General features: G+C 38.5%; 2 protein-coding genes across 3 annotated transcripts in view; both read left to right on the top strand.

Annotated features, from left to right (window-relative positions):
- kif5c (kinesin family member 5C) overlaps window positions 1-4,782 on the top strand; it is a 50,002-nt gene extending 45,220 nt beyond the window's left edge. For both annotated transcript variants that reach the window (XM_053234369.1, XM_034304780.2), the window contains exon 26: window positions 1,278-4,782. The gene's annotated coding sequence lies outside the window, so the exon portion shown is untranslated. The remainder of the gene's footprint in view (window positions 1-1,277) is intronic.
- Window positions 4,783-4,922: 140 nt separating this feature from the next.
- lypd6b (LY6/PLAUR domain containing 6B) overlaps window positions 4,923-17,933 on the top strand; it is a 30,261-nt gene continuing 17,250 nt past the window's right edge. Inside the window, exon 1 of the mRNA XM_026928317.3 lies at window positions 4,923-5,103. The gene's annotated coding sequence lies outside the window, so the exon portion shown is untranslated. The remainder of the gene's footprint in view (window positions 5,104-17,933) is intronic.

Raw genomic sequence — 17,933 nt, forward strand, 5'->3', positions numbered from 1 at the left:
TATTTCCATGCCCAGTAGTGCACAGTGTGTGTGTGTGTGTGTGTGTGTGTGTGTGTGTGTGTGTGTGTGTGTGTGTGTGTGGCAGTGGTGACACAGCAGTTAGGGCTCTGTGCTAGTGGAAATATTGTGAGTTGAAATCTCAGCACTGACAGAGAGCCAGGGTTGGGACCTTGAACAATGTATTTAACTCATTTATTCTCAGCTTTGTGTGTGTACTGTTTCTACCTCACTTGGAAGACGCTTCACGGGGTTAAGCAAAGCCTGTATCAGTATCTGTATCCGTATCCGTATCTGTATATGTGCTCAATATCTGTATTCAGAATGGGCGTGGCCTAATCAGGCTTCTTGCTCAGGGTAAAAATCTCCCAATTACACAACTTTTTTTTTGTTTCTGGCAAGCTGCCTAAAAAACAAAAGAATAATGCACTTCCTTTTCGTATCTGTATTTGTATTTGTTTAGAACACATTGTATAACAGTTAGATCCAGTCCAATAATTTGATTGGTCAAGCAGCATTGCAAGAGTGCTGATATTTATTATTATTATTATTATTATTATTATTATTATTATTATTATTATTATCATCATCGTTATACGTTATACACACGTTTCACTGTGTGTGTCACTCCACTTGTCTGTGTTCGCTACATAAAATTCCACTTCCTGGTTCGAAACGGTTACTACAGTAGTGTTAGTGACATCATCGGCAGACATGATACAAATGATACATTTTTCAGGAATATAACTTTTGACTTAAAATTAGATGAAGATGAAAAGGAAGAAGGGAAGCCAATTTTCCCGGAAGCACCTTTAACAGGAATCAATGTGAGCTAGCTAACCTGCTAGCTGACAGGCTATAAAGTGAATGTGACTTCTTCGGGATCTATTTCCATTAGCTGAGCAAAAAATAAACAAAACATTTGGCCATATTATGGTTGAAATTCAGTTACTCGATATTGATTTCTTGTTTATAGAACTGTTGTATACAAGCCATATCGCACTCGCAGTCGTGTGGTTGTACTGAATATCGGCACGACTGTGTAGGCACAAAGCCACAGGCTTCAGTATAACCGCACTCTTGCTCGTGCGATATTGCTTAATTATCTCTTCATTCCAAGAAATGTATTGGTATTCAGTTACATCCGTACTTTGGAACAATGTGCTGTATCTTCCACAGTAAAATGTAAATGTCAGTTTGGTGATGTTTTGCCAAGAGAAATTGCAGTGAATTCCACAGTGAATCCTGTAACATGATCTGTCAACCTTTTCTCTTCTCAGGAGGAAAAAAAGCGTAGACCTCCATCTAGACTTCATCTGTCCACTAGATCACGTTTTTGTAGTTCTGGAAAACCAACACAACCGCCGAAGCCTCTGATCACGCTCAGTACTGGACAGAAACTCTACTTCCTTATCCTATGGTGGATTGGATTTGTACTCACACACACACACACACACACACACACACGTGAAAACAAGGAGCAGTCTGTTACATTCAATTGCGCACAATTAGTGTGTGTCCCAAACTTAGAGAGTTCATTCCTGCTAGCTAATCATGTGATTAGCGGCTCGTATTTATAACATAAGTCAGTACATTCAGCTAAATCCTGACAGAAAGCACAGGACCGCTAAACACACATGACCTCTGGCTATATGTTACACCTCACAGAGCTAATGTCTTTTTCATTGCACAATCATTAGAATGTTTGTTCGCTGCTCAACGTGTTCTTCAGTGTTAATACTGCTGTGTGTGTTATGGGCAATACACACGGCCACTGCAGCTACATCATTTAAACGCACTTGGAATGAAATCTGTCTGTTTTTTTATGTTTTCTTAAAATAGCTGATGTTCAAGTACTAACCGGACTAGTGTTTGGGACATCATGTTATCTTAGATTTGCCAAAAATTGACCAAAAATACTGATCCCCAAACTGAAATAATGGAGCCATGAGAATCTTTAACACCCTTAAGTGTAACTCGAGGGCATTTCTGTGGTTCCGAGAATTGGCAGCAGCTCAGTAGGTCTTTAGTTTTTAGTTTTTATTGCCTACCTGAAGCGTGTAGAGACACAACAGGGAATGTAGTCTGCTTTAGAACTGGCACAGTGTTGTTTTTAAAGCAGGAGACTTCATCTGCGGTCCTGTACTACCACAGTCCAGCAGTGTGAGCGAGTGAGTGAGTGAGTGAGTAAGAGAGAGAGATCATCACACTGTGCTGGACTCCAAGAGCAAAAGTAAATGCACCCTAAGATTTAAAATGTCTGGATTTTTTTTTCCGCAATTTTTTTAATCAATTACTTTTCAATATTTTTGTATAATTATGGATTTAGATTTGGAATTCATTTATTTCTTCTAATTATTGTTTCATTTTTGAGAATTAGCATCATTTGTATATTTTTGGAGAGTTTTTCAAGGAACTTGCTAAAGTATTATTATTTATTAATGATTTTTTTTTGTTATATATTCTGACTATATACTTTTCATTTTGATTTAACATCTCTAGCACTGTATTTAAAAGTAGACAATACATTCTTTAATGGTTTATTTTTTTAAATGGCTGTGAGAGAATTGTCCGGTCATCATTAGCTAAAAAACAAAGGCGGACTGCATGTATGCGGATGGCAAAACCTTGAAGAATTATTTTTAGAAGATTTACAGTATACGGAGAGAACAATATGTGTAAAAGATCTGATTAAAAAGGTTTGATTACAGGTGACAGTGTGGAGACAGTAATGAGCACTGAGCTCTGTACAAAGTAAAACACATAATAAGCCATGTAGCAGTGTCGAAAAGCACAAGTTCAAACACAGACCTACAATATTTTGTGTCCATGACAAAATAAAAGTAGACATAATAAGGAATATATTCAATTTATTAAATTATGCATCAGAAGATTTTTAGTTTTGTTTTGGAAAGAACAAAGTATATCAGCTGAAGGGGAAATAAAGATATGTCTCAGTTGCTGCTGTTTGAGAGAAAAGCCAGTTCAAGTAACAAATAATGGTCAATACAACTAAAAAAACAAAACAACATGTTAATTTTATGTACATGCGATGTCACAAAAATGAGCTGGAATACATCAGAAGTTTGCACCATTATATTCTGCAAGATAATTGTTTTATTAACAGTTAGCATAAAAACAGTATATAAAGCTCTAGCTACAGAAAACTATTATTCAATAACTATTCAAACTCAATTTGTAAACTTCTAAAACTCGCCGATCTCAAGCATAAATCAGTGCTAAAACTGAAATATGCTCACAGTGCATTATTGCATTATGGGTAATAGGAGCAGTTCCTTGGCAAGTGAGACTACCACATATGAACACTGATATATTATTGTATATTTTAAAATCTTATTAGAGCAGATTTTATGCTTTCTAGCATTCGGGATATTTCGTAAAATGTGTGACGTTCTGGTAGAAACACTAATGCATTTCCAATGCAAAAACTTTTTGATCAGGCCTTGTTGGTCGGATTTGAGGTTCCTGCACAGAAAAGGATTAAGGAAAGAGCTATTTCACTAATTCTTCCATTTTACAATCAGTATAAGTTTTATTTTATTTATTTTCTGTGTCGATGCTGACAAGCCACTCAGATCATCGAGCAGAGTTCCAGGCAAAAGTGCAAAAACCTGAATCGTTTCATAACTACCTCATTTACATCAGGATGCATCGTTAAGTGATTGTATTCCTTTTGTCATCATGCTGACTAATCAATCAGCATCTGGCTATAGGAAAGACTGGATCTTTTTATTTATTTATTTTTTTTTACATAATGAGTTGTACATTTTGCATTTGTAAACTTTTTAATAACTAAATGTATTTTTTTTTTACACTGGCTGTTTTATCTTTTTTTTCGTATTCAACAAAATGCAAGATTGTGAATTAAAGTATTTGTAAACCCTGATATACATCTTACAGACAGCTCAGGATTCAGCACTGATCCCCTTTTAAATAAGAGCACGATGAGATGAAGCAAGATTTCTAAAATGTCATTAACTTGTTTTGGAGTTGAAAATGGTAATTTTTTTCTTTTTAGATTGATTTTGTTCTTTATTGAAAGCTTAAATCAAACCTTCTAATTCACTTCCTCTGTCCAGATGATTGAACAGTTGGTCGCTGCAGTGTTATGTGCCATGTGGTGTCATTCTCATTGAAATGTGAAGTTGTAAGCAGATATTTATGACCATGATATTGGGCATTATATGATTCCACTCCTACAATAAAAGATATCCTGCTCATCACAGATCAGTATCCACACACACACCTGCAGTGTTTACAGCCATCGACTAGTCTCACGCCATCACACTTGTACTCTGCTCTCTGTATTTGTTCATTATTGGTGTGATGGATCACAGATCCATTTCGTTCCAGTAGACTTTGTCGTAAATGTCTCGCACGTCTGTGTTTCTTGTCGAAAATGTGTGCTGCGTTGTGCTCATAAGTAAACACGCCTTGAGTAAACAAGCACAGAACCGAAGGAAACTCTGAGTCAGTGTAAAGACGTCCATGTTACATCATCTCTGATGGTGCTTCTATGAGAAATCAGTGATTAACAGTGATGACTTTTTATATTCTGTCCATTGAGGACTGATGATGTGTGATATTATCACTATCATATCACTCTGCAGTGTTCCTTGCTCCTTCATGTTGATTGACTTCAGTGGTATAAAAATTTGGAAATGTTCTGATGTGAACATACAGCTAAAGTGTACAGGATCAGACACAGTGATTTGTATCTTGTATAACTGCACGTTGCAGAAGGAAATAAACTAAATAAACTTTGCTGCTGAAATGTCATTTTGTTCCACGTGTATCACGATCACGTGACACGCTCCAGCGCGCGCGCTCACCTGGGCTTTAGCCACGCCCCCAATCAAAGCATCTCGTCCTTGTTTTGATTTGGCCACGCCCTCTTTGCGCTTGACTTCTGCATTGAGTTGGCCACGCCCCCCTGTGGACTCGCCCCGCCTCCATGTTTGATTCTGTCTGAGGTCTGCTTTGGGTTTGTGGTGTTTGAATTTTCTTTTAATTCGCGAAACAGAGAGACGCTTGAAGTTTTCCGTCGCAGCATTAAAGCGCAACTAAAAGGCAGACATCTCCAAGGTAGGTTTATTTTATGCTCTTTCATTTTAAACAGCGAGCAGTGAAGATGTGTGTGTGTGTTTGTTTGGTATATCCGGGGATTTATAGCCGAAAAGCACGCGCGTGAGCTTTTACTCTAATGTTAAAAAAAAAAAAAAAGCAGGAAGTAAACAAGAAGCTGCGGATTTATAAGTTTATCGGTTTGTTTTTGGGGTTATAGTGGATTTCTGGAATGAAGGAAGACCACGTTCACGAATTAATATCACGTGTAAACGATTTAATGTGAAAGTGAATTGTTTATTTTTATTTATTTTTATATTTTTAATATATATTTTTTATTTTTTTTAAAAGCATTGTAAGGTTTGGAAACAAGAGCTGAATGACTCTTTCCACTTCTCAGTCAAGTGACAGATACAGGGTCATGTGGGGACTCTGTGTGTGTGTGTGTATACCGTTGATGAGGTAGGGGTGTGTGTGTGTGTGTGTGTGTGTGTGTGTGTGTGTGTGTATACCGTTGATGAGGTAGGGGTGTGTGTGTGTGTGTGTGTGTGTGTGTGTGTGTGTGTGTGTGTGTCCTCCCTCACAAGAGGGTCTCCACGAGGAGAACTGCAGCTTTTCTTAAACAAACAACATTAAAATGTTTCATTTTGGTTACTGAGGTTAAGGTAAGTGTTAGATTTGGGTGTAGCAGAGCACTATATCATTTTGTCAACAGTAGGATAAGATAAGTGTGTGTGTGTGTGTGTGTGTCATGCTAAGACCAGGGTTTCCAACACACACTTACTAATCCTGGTCCATAACATGATAGAAATGGTGTGTTAAAATTCTCAGAAATTCCCAGAAGGCTTCATCGGTCCCACTCCTGCAGTTCATCATTACCAGCATCAGGGCTGATGAGCAGCGCCTGCTATTTATGCACACGTTTGGGTTTTCTCCAGATACAATAATGCTATTTCAGTGTTTGATGTCTTTTTTTTTTTTGAGCTATTCCTTTGGGTGTTCTGGCTGGGAATGCACCTGCTTTTAAAAGCAGCTGTACAACAGGTGCACGGTGCAAATGCAGAAGGGCTAAAGATCCAAAATGGCTGTTCGGGTTGCTGTTTCACGCTTAAAACTGATCAGTAATGGTTGTGTGTTTGTGCAGTGGTCAGATATCTCTGATAACAACTTTAAAGTTGTTTAAAGTTTTAAACTCTGATAACAACTTTAAACTTTAAATGCTCAGAAACCTGGGAGGTTTTCCAAACCTGCATGCAAATTATTTCACAGAAAGAATCCAGCAGAAATGTTTCAGATTCGTGCACTTGGGACAAAATAACAACAGAACTAATGTGTTTATATGTTAAACGTTTTCTTTTCTTACTAAAGAATTATGTACGTTTGTTTGATCAGGATTTAAAGAGCAAAGAAAGATAAGTAATGAATTATAATGGAAGCTGTACTGACTGTGAATGTGTTTACGTGTACAAAATAATCTGATTAAAATCAGATATTAACAAACATGCTGATGACATGAAAACTACAGGAAAGTGTAGGAATAAGTTGTGATTCTGTAACGTAATGTCACTATAAGTATTTATCTTTATCATTTTATTTTATCATTATATAACCTTTATCATTTTAATTACATTTGCAGTAGTGAAGTAAAGTATTTAAACTTTTTTATCGACTGAATAGTTGATAAATGACAACGGCTAATACGTCATGATTGTGCGTTGTTTCTTTTGCTATTTATTTAATGTTTTAAACATTATAAATACTATATTTAAAATCTTTAAACTTTAATCTTTAAAATTTTAAACTTCAAAAATGAAATAAGTGTGTTCATGGTGACGTCCTGGAGTGTTACACAAACCTAAATCAGTTTGGGCAGATTTGTTTTAGACTCATCTAAATAAGACATAAAGTTTCAGATGATGCTTTTGTTAGAGTTTTTAATAATGTTGAATGTGTTGCTCTTTAAAGGTTCTCAAATAGCAGTGTGGTCACGAGGGTGTGGTCATAAAAACAGCATTTCAGTCAGTGTTATGCAACTGTCTTTTACACAATATACAGAGTAGGGGTAAGGAAAAAATACATTTTTCAATTCTGACCAACAAATCAATTTTTTTTTTTAAATTAATTTCTAAAATTTTTTGTTATATTTTCAGTAAAAAGTCACAGAAGAGTTCAATGTTTTAATAGTTATTATATAAAAAATTAAATTGATTATAATAAATTTAGCAAGTCAGTAGTAAAAGATTTGCACTCCTACACTATTATCTAAAACCCTGACTTGCACGTGCTGGAGCCTTTAAAAACATCACACACTGCAAACAGTCATGTATAGAATCATGAATCAAAACGGCTTTGAATCTTATGGAGTCTATAGATTCCCATCCCTAGTAGAGGTTACAGCTGTTGCAGGAAACAGCTGGATTTTAGACTAAACCGAGAGACTCTAACTTTTGCTTTATTGATGAAATATATATATATATAAAATATATATATAATATAAAGGCTGTCTGTTGAAACAGGTCTTTGTTTCTGGGTGATTTTGTTCTTGCAGTAAGAGAGGCAGTAAGAGAGGCAGTGGCCATAAACAGAAAAAAAAAATGTGTAAATTAAAATGTAATTGTGATTGATAAAATGTGGCTCTCCTGAGAGAAAGAAGGAAAGAAAGAAGAGCTGACAAACTTCATATCTCAAAACAAGTATATTATAGAGTGGTAATTATTTGCACACATGATTGATTGTAGTATTGGGTAGGATTTCTGTAAGCAGTATGGAAAACAGGTTTTCTATAACTTATCTATATTCTTAATCTTTTCATGCATTCATTGTTAATGGAAAGGTTATTTTTCCTTTTTTTTTTTTACTTTGTTTTGTTTGCATTCCTTTGCTATGAGAGTAGATTAGGGCCTATTCTGTAAGATTCACGATGTTTGCAGTTATTGCCTGCCTGGCTGAACCCCTCCCTTCAGTTCCACGCCCTCTGTCCAAAGACATGAATGTACAGAGTGCCACGGTGAGGAAAATGGACTAAGTTCCTTTTAACACACACAGCACTGCTTTACTTCATAGTATACAGTTATAGAAGTGATATGATTTATAATCGCACTATCCGGTGTCACCCAGATGAGGATGAGTTCCCTTTTGAGTCTGGTTCCTCTCAAGGTTTCTTCCTCATATCATCTCAGGGAGTTTTTCCTCATCACCATCGCCTCTGGCTTGCTCATTAGGGATCAGTTTAAATTAAAATTGTCTATCCAGATTTCTATAAAGCTGCTTTGTGACAAGGTTCGTTGTTAAAAGTGTTACACAAAAAGAATTAAATTGAATTGAAAATGGAAGAAGGTGAGCAGCAACGCTTTTGTTCCTCACAAGCAGTCACACAAAATTTGTACATCTGCTTGGAGTGTAACTGCTCGTCAGCACACAGCTGTATACAAGCAAACATCAGAGTGTTAATTTTAGTTTAGCAAGACACACATTTGTTAACTTTAATTTGTTATAACTTTCCTTAAACATATTAGTGAATATTACTATTTCATAGTCAGTCATGTTCTCATTCACTTTATGGAATCCATGTTTTCAATTCAATTGGTTTTGCATTGCAAAGATTTCCAAATTGTTGCACAAGTAGCTGTTTATTGATCGATCTGGAATTTGGAGAGCTTTGATGGCCATTGCTTATTGGTTCTTATTAAAATGATATTTCACTACAGGTCATGTAAAAGCATTTTTATTAGAAAAAAGATCAAATACTATTAATTTTTGATGTATGATTTATTTATAGGTCAAGGTCAGTAATTAATAAGTAAGTAAGTGAGTTATTTAAGTAAGTGATCTACCTGAACTATCAAGCTTTTTTTTAGACTAATGTGGATATTTTGGAATGTTTATTGAGATGATAAAATATTCCTTAAATATATTTAAAGGAAAACAAATAGAAATAACTGCATTTTATTTCTAACAAAGTGGTAGTCTTGATGTTTCAGTATAAACACAGAGCAGTATGGGAAATTTTATGGAACAGTTGATGTCCACCATCTCTGTGCTTGTATTTCTGCAAATCTGTAAGCCTTTCTTTGCTACCACAACGCTTTAAAAGTTATTTGAGCTGAACAGACAAATGAAATTTACTGCAGTGATATAAGAGCTCAGTTCCTTTCACATCATTTTGGCACTGGATCATTGGAAAAAATTGTGATGCTAGTAACAAATTAAGCCAAAATTCACATGGATGAGGACAGAGACTTGTGATTTTTGCCATACCAGGGTTCAAATAGTATGAATGGAGTGAAGGTTGGTGTGAATGAGGCTAAAAGTACTATTTCCATACTTATAGGGAGAATTTTCATACAGGTGTGGGTTTTCCCCCAGAAAAATGTAATGTAATGTTGAAACATATTCAGTTAAAAAGTGAAAACTAAATGGAAACTTTGCACTTACCTACTAATATGTATGAGTCTACTAATGTAGCTTGAACGCCAAAATTGTGTCACCGTCATGATCCATTACCAGGGTCTCTCCTTCCTCCAGTATCGCCACCATAACCACGTATCTCTCCTTCCCCAGCTCTTTCCTTTTACCCTTTTTCCTGTATCTCCCTCCATCAGTCATTTCTGCAAGTGATGAGAGGCGAAGCAGAGCGTCTCCTCTCCTCTTACCTCAGCTGTCAGTGTGGAGTCGCTCCGTGCCGTTTGGAGATCACAGGCGGCCTTGTTCGCTTTGAAGTTCCTCTATGCTTGTACAGATAGCTGGAGAGAGGGAGACTCGGATATGAGGGCACTTCCATTAGCCTGTCAGAATGCGCTCTCACTCTGCGAGCAATCCTCCAGATCACATTCCCCCATGTGTAGTCGTGTATCTCTGTAGTAAGTGTAACTGTCATTGCCTGGGTGAGACGGAGCTGAAGATGTGAGCTCTAAGGTGTTACATTGCGTAGTTAGACAGAGCTACATGTGCTGAGCACCTTTGCTCAATCAAAATCAGATTAAGAAGAGATGAAAAGCAAAGACTTCATACTGAGATGAAGGGATGATGAGATTTGGGGAATTTTTGCAACGCTTTCTTTAGCATAAAGCCTCAGGCAAGAGGAAAGTAATTTACTTATTTAGGCAACAGAGCCTTTTGATCTTAGGCATGAGGGCATCATAACGTTTTGGATTAAATATGGCAGGATAATTGCTTTTATTAAACCAGTGTTTCTGTCTTACATTGTCTTTGAACTATCAAAATCTAATTTGTTCATCAGTCATTTATCCTTGATGCTTGCTTTATTTGTCTTTGGGTCTACATTGACCTGTTTAATTATAGCAGCACAATATGGACCCTTTCAATAATATTGCTTCTCAATATTGTAACAATTATTAAAGACTTTTAATCAAACAAATTGGATCAGACTCACATGGTTAAGCTTTTCTTGCTTTTTTTTTCTTTCATGCTTTTATGTCTTACTCAGACAAGGTCATTAACTGCATCTGCTGCTGTCAATTCACCTCCAGCCAATTACTGAGGAATCTGAAGAATGGCTGCATACTGCCAATTAGCTTTATCGCTCATGCAGAGGCGACTGACTCTTGTTCGGACGTTGGCCTCTTTGCTTTGGGAGAAATGTCTTGGTGCGGAAGGTTCCAGGCAGACAGCTGGATGAAGAGGAAAATCTATATAGGGAAATATGGTGAGACTATAGCGGTCCGGAGAGAAGAACAGCTATAAAAAGTTTAGTATATTGTGGGACTGTTTACAAAGGTCCAGGAAAGAACTTCAGAACACTTCTGTTATCCTCTTTTAGCTGGAATTAAGAGTTTGACAATAATTACCGGTTTCAGTGCCGTGTTCAGTCGATAGGATGATTTATAGTACCAAATCTCCTGGATGATCCCTACTTTTTCCATCTTGGCAGAAAGCAGCTCCGGATTTTTCCGAAGGTTATTTCCCTGCCTCCTGCTTGGATGGTGCACAAATGCTTTTGCTAAGTAGATGTTTGGCTCCTCTTTTAAATAGAGGTTTGCCCCTTTCCTTGAAGTACCATGCACAATACCTAACCTCTCAGCTATTTACACTCATCAGAACGTAGACTATCATTATACCAAGGCAAGAGCTCCTATACTTGGCATGCCATGACGACATGATTTAGGAGAGACTGTATTTAGAGTTCGGAGGTGGGTCATGCCGCAGGGTCTGTCACAGGAGTCTGTTTCTGACATGCTGAGGTTTTGGAAAAGGGATGAGATGAGACGGCATGAGCCATTTTGTGAAAATAGTGCCATCTGTGCTACTACAAAAAAAAATCAAACAAACATTAAATAGTGTGTTACTTCTTGCTTATCAATAAACACATCTCCTCTGATTTTCATTGGGGAAATTCAGTTAAAAAAAGAACACCATTAATATATAAGCTAAATGTTCCTCATACTACCCAAAAAGGCAGCAGACCAGCATTGAATTTAGGAGGTCATAGTAATACATATTGTACCTTGACTCTGGAGTGAATGCGTGTTTATTCAAGGCCAGTGCCCTGGTCATATCAGTGCAGGTGATAACCTGTGACCAGAGCGACGGGGGTGGCTTAACCATACAGATAAGCAGTGAGCCGAGGCCACTGTCCATCCCATGAGTATCACTGTGTCACTAAATGGAACGACAGGAGAGGGTCTGTCACCCTTGGCTTTAGGGCCACAAATGGCCTGAAGACAATACAGGATGCTCTGGTCATTGATAAGATGCTCATCCTCTGTCTTATCTAAATGTGAGAAAGGGCTTACACAGAGGTAATTCAAGGAACTGTGGGAGCCCCAGGCAGAAAAAGTAAAGGTGCCATCCTGTTATTTTTTCCGTCTTTATGTCCTAGTACAAGCTCAAGCTTCTCAATCAGATAAACCATCATTAGATCACATAGGCTACAACAAAACACCTTTGGCAAAGTGTTGGCTTTTATACTCTGTATATGTTTTAAAAGACCAAGCAATCAAGACAATTTGTGCAAAATGACTAAATAATTAACATTATGTGCTTCAAATCAAGCACCAGCTCCTAGCTAATAGCTTGCTTGCTTCTCGAGATGTGGATTAGTTCTATTACCTACCAAAGTTCTACTCCCTCTTTTCCTCTTCTACTTGTTTTCTCTCTTGGCTTCCAGACAAGTAAGTTCTCTTCATTTTGTACAGCATGACAATTAAAAATAAACTGTCCTACATGCTAGGGAGACCCTTTAGGGGTGGGGTTCTGCTGGTACGGAGTTGCACATTACCCATCTGAGGTTTTAGGGGAGTGCTGCTCTTAGAGATTTGACATTTTCATGGGCTTAGTGTCAGCCGTCAGGGGGCCACCTCAGAACTTGGGATTCTAAGCAATTGCCTGCCTTATCTTTTCTGTAGCTATGCCATACATATCACTTTACCATGTAGTAATTTTGTTAAATATTCATTGATGTATCATCTTTGGTACAACTGGACAAAAAAAGCAATAGTAGGAGCTCGTAGATACTACTAGCCATAAACTAGCAATAATTGATTATACAATACATTGCAATGCCCTGGGATGGACTGGCACCAGGGTATATTCCTGTCTCACGACCAGGGTTTTGGGAATAGGCTCTGGATCCACCGCCATGCTAACCATGAATGAATGAATATATTGCAATGTTCAGCATACACAATGGAGGTAGGCTGACTTTTGTGTCACTTATACAAATAGAATAAAGAAATTCTTTTCTTTCCATGTCATTATCATGGACACTTCAAAATATCATAATCTTTTTCACTTCTGGAGGTGGCCGACTAAGATCTTTCCCAAGCTAACATGTGTCCATAATCTGATTTGGCCATTTCAGAATTAAATTGCACTTAACCTCTGGAGCCCATTGCCACCTCCATCACATGCCGTTCGGCCCAGGAGTTATCAAAGCCCTGTGACTATCATCAAATGCACAGTCAACGCTGCTGGCTCACAGCCTATGATATGTGAGAAATCAACAGAAGAATAAGGGCTTACTCTGCTCTCCCACACAGGATAAACATTCAGGAATGTCTGTTGAATTACCTTGGCCACTGTCCCAGGTGAGACAGCTAAAGGCTTTTATTTAATCTTAACTCGACAAGGCTACGCAGGGATAAAACTCAATCTCTCATCATATCAGGAGATTAGATCTGCGCAGCCCCAAATCGGCTATCGACAAAAGCCCCGCCAGAGGTAATAGCCACTTGGGGCTGGGCTTTCTGCTTCATTTGTCCTCAACCAGGGCATTGTGGCCAGTTAATTAAAGAGATGGCCTCTTCCAGAAGACCTCTGGAAATGGATTGAGCAGATCCGGACTAAATGAAAATAATCAAACCCAAATTTCATCAAGTTACACACCCAAGTAAACCTTTTTACTCCAGCGTTTAACAGTGAAGTGCTTCTCTTTATACTTTCATATTAGGTTTGTGGTGAGGTTTAATTATGCAGGTTTAATAGTAAGGTGTATGTATGTCATCACCAAGTTACATGGAGGTTTCTGAAAACACACAGCAAAATAATTAGAAAAGGATTAGAGTTTTCCTACAGGAACACAGTGTGTGTCTGTGTTGTTTAAAAGATCTTAGTTTTGACAACCATCCAGTATTTTGGATTTGATTCCTCACGTCTTCAAGTGTGAAAGCGTACATTACTATTCAAGGGGTGTTGGGCAGTTAAAATTTATGAAATCTAAGCAGGATAATCTTTAGTAAGTGAATAACCCTAATTTTCAGCTCTAAAAACTCAAAGGAGGTAGCTACCTTGAAAAACAACAAGTTTTTGTGTTATTGCCAAAAACAGTAATTGTCCACGGCTCAGTTTTTTTTTTTTTTTCATTCATTCATACGCTTATAACATCTTGTATTTATTTGAAACACATACAGACCATTCTGTTTGAATGTCATGGCCAATGACGAAAATATGAAGGTTTTTTAATGTACAACATGGACATTAGAGAGCAGAATAGAGAGCATCTATCCCATAAGGAGCTATGCATTTTTGTGATTTTCTGCTGTATGTGCATGTACAGGCAGGTGATAAAGGAAAACTGGTGGCAGTTAAACTGTACTGAGGCATTTTTTTTTGTATGATTTGGGCCCACTTGGACCCTTTATATGAAAAGTTGCTGCAAATCAGTACAAGGTTCTTCTGACTGATCATAATCCTATAATGAAACATTTTCTATCCTGATGGGAGTGGTCTCTTCCAGGATGACACCCACCCATGGATGAATGGATGGATGCTATGTCCTTCACAGTTGCCTGATCACAACCCAGTTGATCACCTATGGGAGATTTTAGAGTGATGTTTTAGACAGCGTTCTCCATCACCATCATCAAAACACCAACTGAGAGCATATCTTTTGGATGAATGGTGTTCATCCTTCCAGTACAGTTCCACAGACTTGTAGAATGTATGCTAAGGTGCAGTAAAGCTGTAATGGCCCCAGACTTTACTAAGACACTTTGTTATTTTTTTTCCCTTTAGTGTATTTGTGTGATATTTATTTCATGTGGGATTAGGTCATCTAGTCTTCCATTAGTAGGTTTTTTTTCATTTTCAATCAGCAGAACATGATACGCCCTCACTCAGAGGTGCTAATCTGCCAAGGACAAATCTGTCAGTGAAATGAATTGGTAGTACATGCCAGCTATGGACTTAGGAATTTGCTACGCTGGAAGCATTTTTGAAGAATCTCAAATCGTGAGGGCCTGGTTCATCTACTCGGCACTGACGTTAGTGATACCTGAGCCTAGTTTCTCTTGGGGCCTCTTCCAGCCCTCTCCGCGGCCTCTGAGGCAATGGACAAACTCATCTCTATTTCCCAGCCAAGTGAGCCACACAAAGGGAGGCCTTGTTATGGGATCGTGATCCTTCTGAACCCACGGGCCAGTGAACAGGAGGGCCTCTGAGAGACTGATGGAGGAGGAGGGGAGTGAACTCAAGGGTGTATAGGGTGTAATCAGTTGGCCAATTAAACAGACCTTGGTCTCTCACCCACATGTAATGAGAGAGCCAATGAGTGAGGGGTTGGTTTCTTATAAGAAAGTGATAAAACTTGTGAGGTCTGCAGGCAAACAGTGGCTTTAATCCGATCTATTACTATCATTTTGGTCATACTGTTATATACCACTCAGATTCTTATTGTCATGTGTTATAAATGGTGACTATTGTGGGATTCATGCAGTACTGTAAATATCTACTGGTTATCATAAATTAATAGATTATATACATTTTCTTGCTTTCTTCCTGAAGTGAGCCCTTGTTCATATCTGGCTGAACAGAGCTTGAAGGGAAAGCTTAGCTTACAGCTAAGGTTGTTTATTTAGTCTTTATAATAGACAAATGTTCAAGAAATAGTATGATCTTAATCAGCTTTGAGGTTTCATGTACCAACAAATACTCTGAACAAGGCAAAGGCCATGCAAGAACTCTAGAGCATGAAGTGAAATGTGAGAAATGTATAATTTTATCAAAATGCTTGTTGGATTTTTTTAAAACACCATGGAAGAGGATCTGCTGGGCCTCCTTCTGAAAGTTAGCCCTTTTCCCGGTTCATTGCAGGGGCCAGACAGTGTTGGATTATACTACCTTGATCTTAGCATTTAGGCTTAACTGCTCAAGCTTTTTCTCTCCTTTTTGAATACTAATTGAATACTTCAGTATTGTATGGAGTTTAAACACTGGTTCTTTTGACGAGTGGTCTGGGTCAGTAAAAAAGAAGAAAAAAAAAAGATTTTGGGTGCCAAAAGTTTCTCTGCAACCATATATTTTATATCATTGATTTATCCAGTTTGCAAAGCATCTACAGGAAGAAATGGCAGGTGCTGTGATGTAAAGGCCATATTACAAACCAATTTGTAAACCATTCTAAGTCATGATATAATTTCTTGGTACAGTCAAAGATATACAACAGGGTTCTGCCTTGATCATAATTCAAAATGCTGCTCTTAACAAACATGCCTGAAGGAAGGAACGCAATCAGGCTTTTCCACCCTTAGCGTATGTAGACGCACCAAGATCTGATCAGATAACAGCAGAGCTTTATGCTCACAAATTTATTGCCCCACAACAGTGCTGCCCTCAGGCAAGTGAAAAGGCAATTTTATGACCCTTAAATACACAGAGGTGGATCCCAGCTGGATCTAACAGGAAACGGTAGGAGTTTGATGTCATAGTTTAGAAAGTTAAAGTTTTAGCTTTTAACAATAGGGAAGTATGAAGAAGAATAAACAGTCTGTGAGCACAGAAAGTGAAGAGTACTTAAGACTTAAGAGTCTGTAGGTTAAAAAAGTGAGTAAAGTAAGTAAAGTGGGAAAATGGGGTAATGGAGGGATATTCATATAAAACGTATGAACAAAGTGTAGGACAGAAACTTGGCATTTCATAATACATTTGTTTAAAAGCAGTTCAGAAGTCAATTGGATTGTGCATATGAGTCAACCTCATATGTGGTTCTTCACCAAATTGTTGTGAAGTGACTTGACTTGACTTGACTTGTGGCCAAGTATGGTGACCCATACTCGGAATTGGTGCTCTGCATTTAACCCATCCAAGTGCACACACACTGTAGTGAACACACACACACACCGTGAACACACACCCGGAGCAGTGGGCAGCCTTTTTTTTTTTTTGCTGCGGCGCCCGGGGAGCAGTTGGGGGTTCGGTGCCTTGCTCAAGGGTCTCACCTCAGTCGTGGTATTGAGGGTGGGAGAGAGCGCTAGTCATTCACTCCCCCCACCTACAATCCCTGCCGGACCTGAGACTCCAACCCACAACCTTCAGGTTCACCTTCGGGTTGCAAGTCCGACTCTCTATCCATTAGGCCACGACTGCCCGTCTACACAAAGTTGGAAGCACACATTTGTCAAATGTCTTTGCATGCTGTAGCATTACAGTACAGTTTCCCTTCACTGGTACTAAGAGACCCAAACCTGTTCCAGCATGATGCCCTTGTGCACAAAGCGAGCTCCATGAAGACATGGTGTGTGAAGGTTGGAGTGGAAGAACTCAAGTGTCCTGCACAGACCCCTGACCTCAACCCCACTGAACACCTTTAGGATGAACTGGAACACCGTCTGCAACCCAGACCTCCTTTCCCAACATCAGTGCCTGGCCTCACTGATGCTGTTGTGGCTGAATGAGCACAAATCCCCACAGCCATGCTTCAAAATTTAGTGGAAAGCCTTAGAAGAGGTTATTATAACAGGAAAGCAGGAACAAGGTACTTAGCTATAGTACCATGCACCTGACAATGATGAGCTGACTCAACTGCCTTGTACCTCTAGAAATGAAGTAGTTTTTCATTTAATATTTACATACTATAAATGTAAGTATGCTCTTGAGTGAAGTTGTACTAAAACAAATCACTGGACCTCTGAAGGCATGCTGTGTGGTATCTGGCACCAATACTTTAGCAGCAGATCCCTTAAGTCCTGTAAGTTGTGAGGTGGGGCCTCCATGGATCGGACTTGTTTGTACAGCACATCCCACAGATGCTCGATTGGATTGAGATCTGGGGAATTTGGAGGCCAAGTCAACACCTTGAAATCTTTGTCATGTTCCTCAAATCATTCCTGAACATGTGCATGTTGTTTGCAACAATGTTTAGGTAGGTGGTACGTGTCAAAGTAACATCCACACAAATGCCAGGGCCCAAGGTTTCCCAGCAGAACATTGCCCAGAGCATCACACTACCTCCACCAGTTTGCCTTCTTCCTATTGTGCATCCTGGTGCCATCTCTTCCCCAGATAAGCAATGCACATGTACCTGGCTGTACACATGATGTAAAATAAAATGTGATTCATCAGACCAGGCCACCTTCTTCCATTGCTGCATGGTCCAGTTCTGATGCTCAGTGTAGGTG

This window comes from Pangasianodon hypophthalmus, chromosome 5, assembly GCF_027358585.1.
Source record: "Pangasianodon hypophthalmus isolate fPanHyp1 chromosome 5, fPanHyp1.pri, whole genome shotgun sequence".
In the NCBI taxonomy this organism is placed as follows: Eukaryota; Metazoa; Chordata; class Actinopteri; order Siluriformes; family Pangasiidae; genus Pangasianodon; species Pangasianodon hypophthalmus.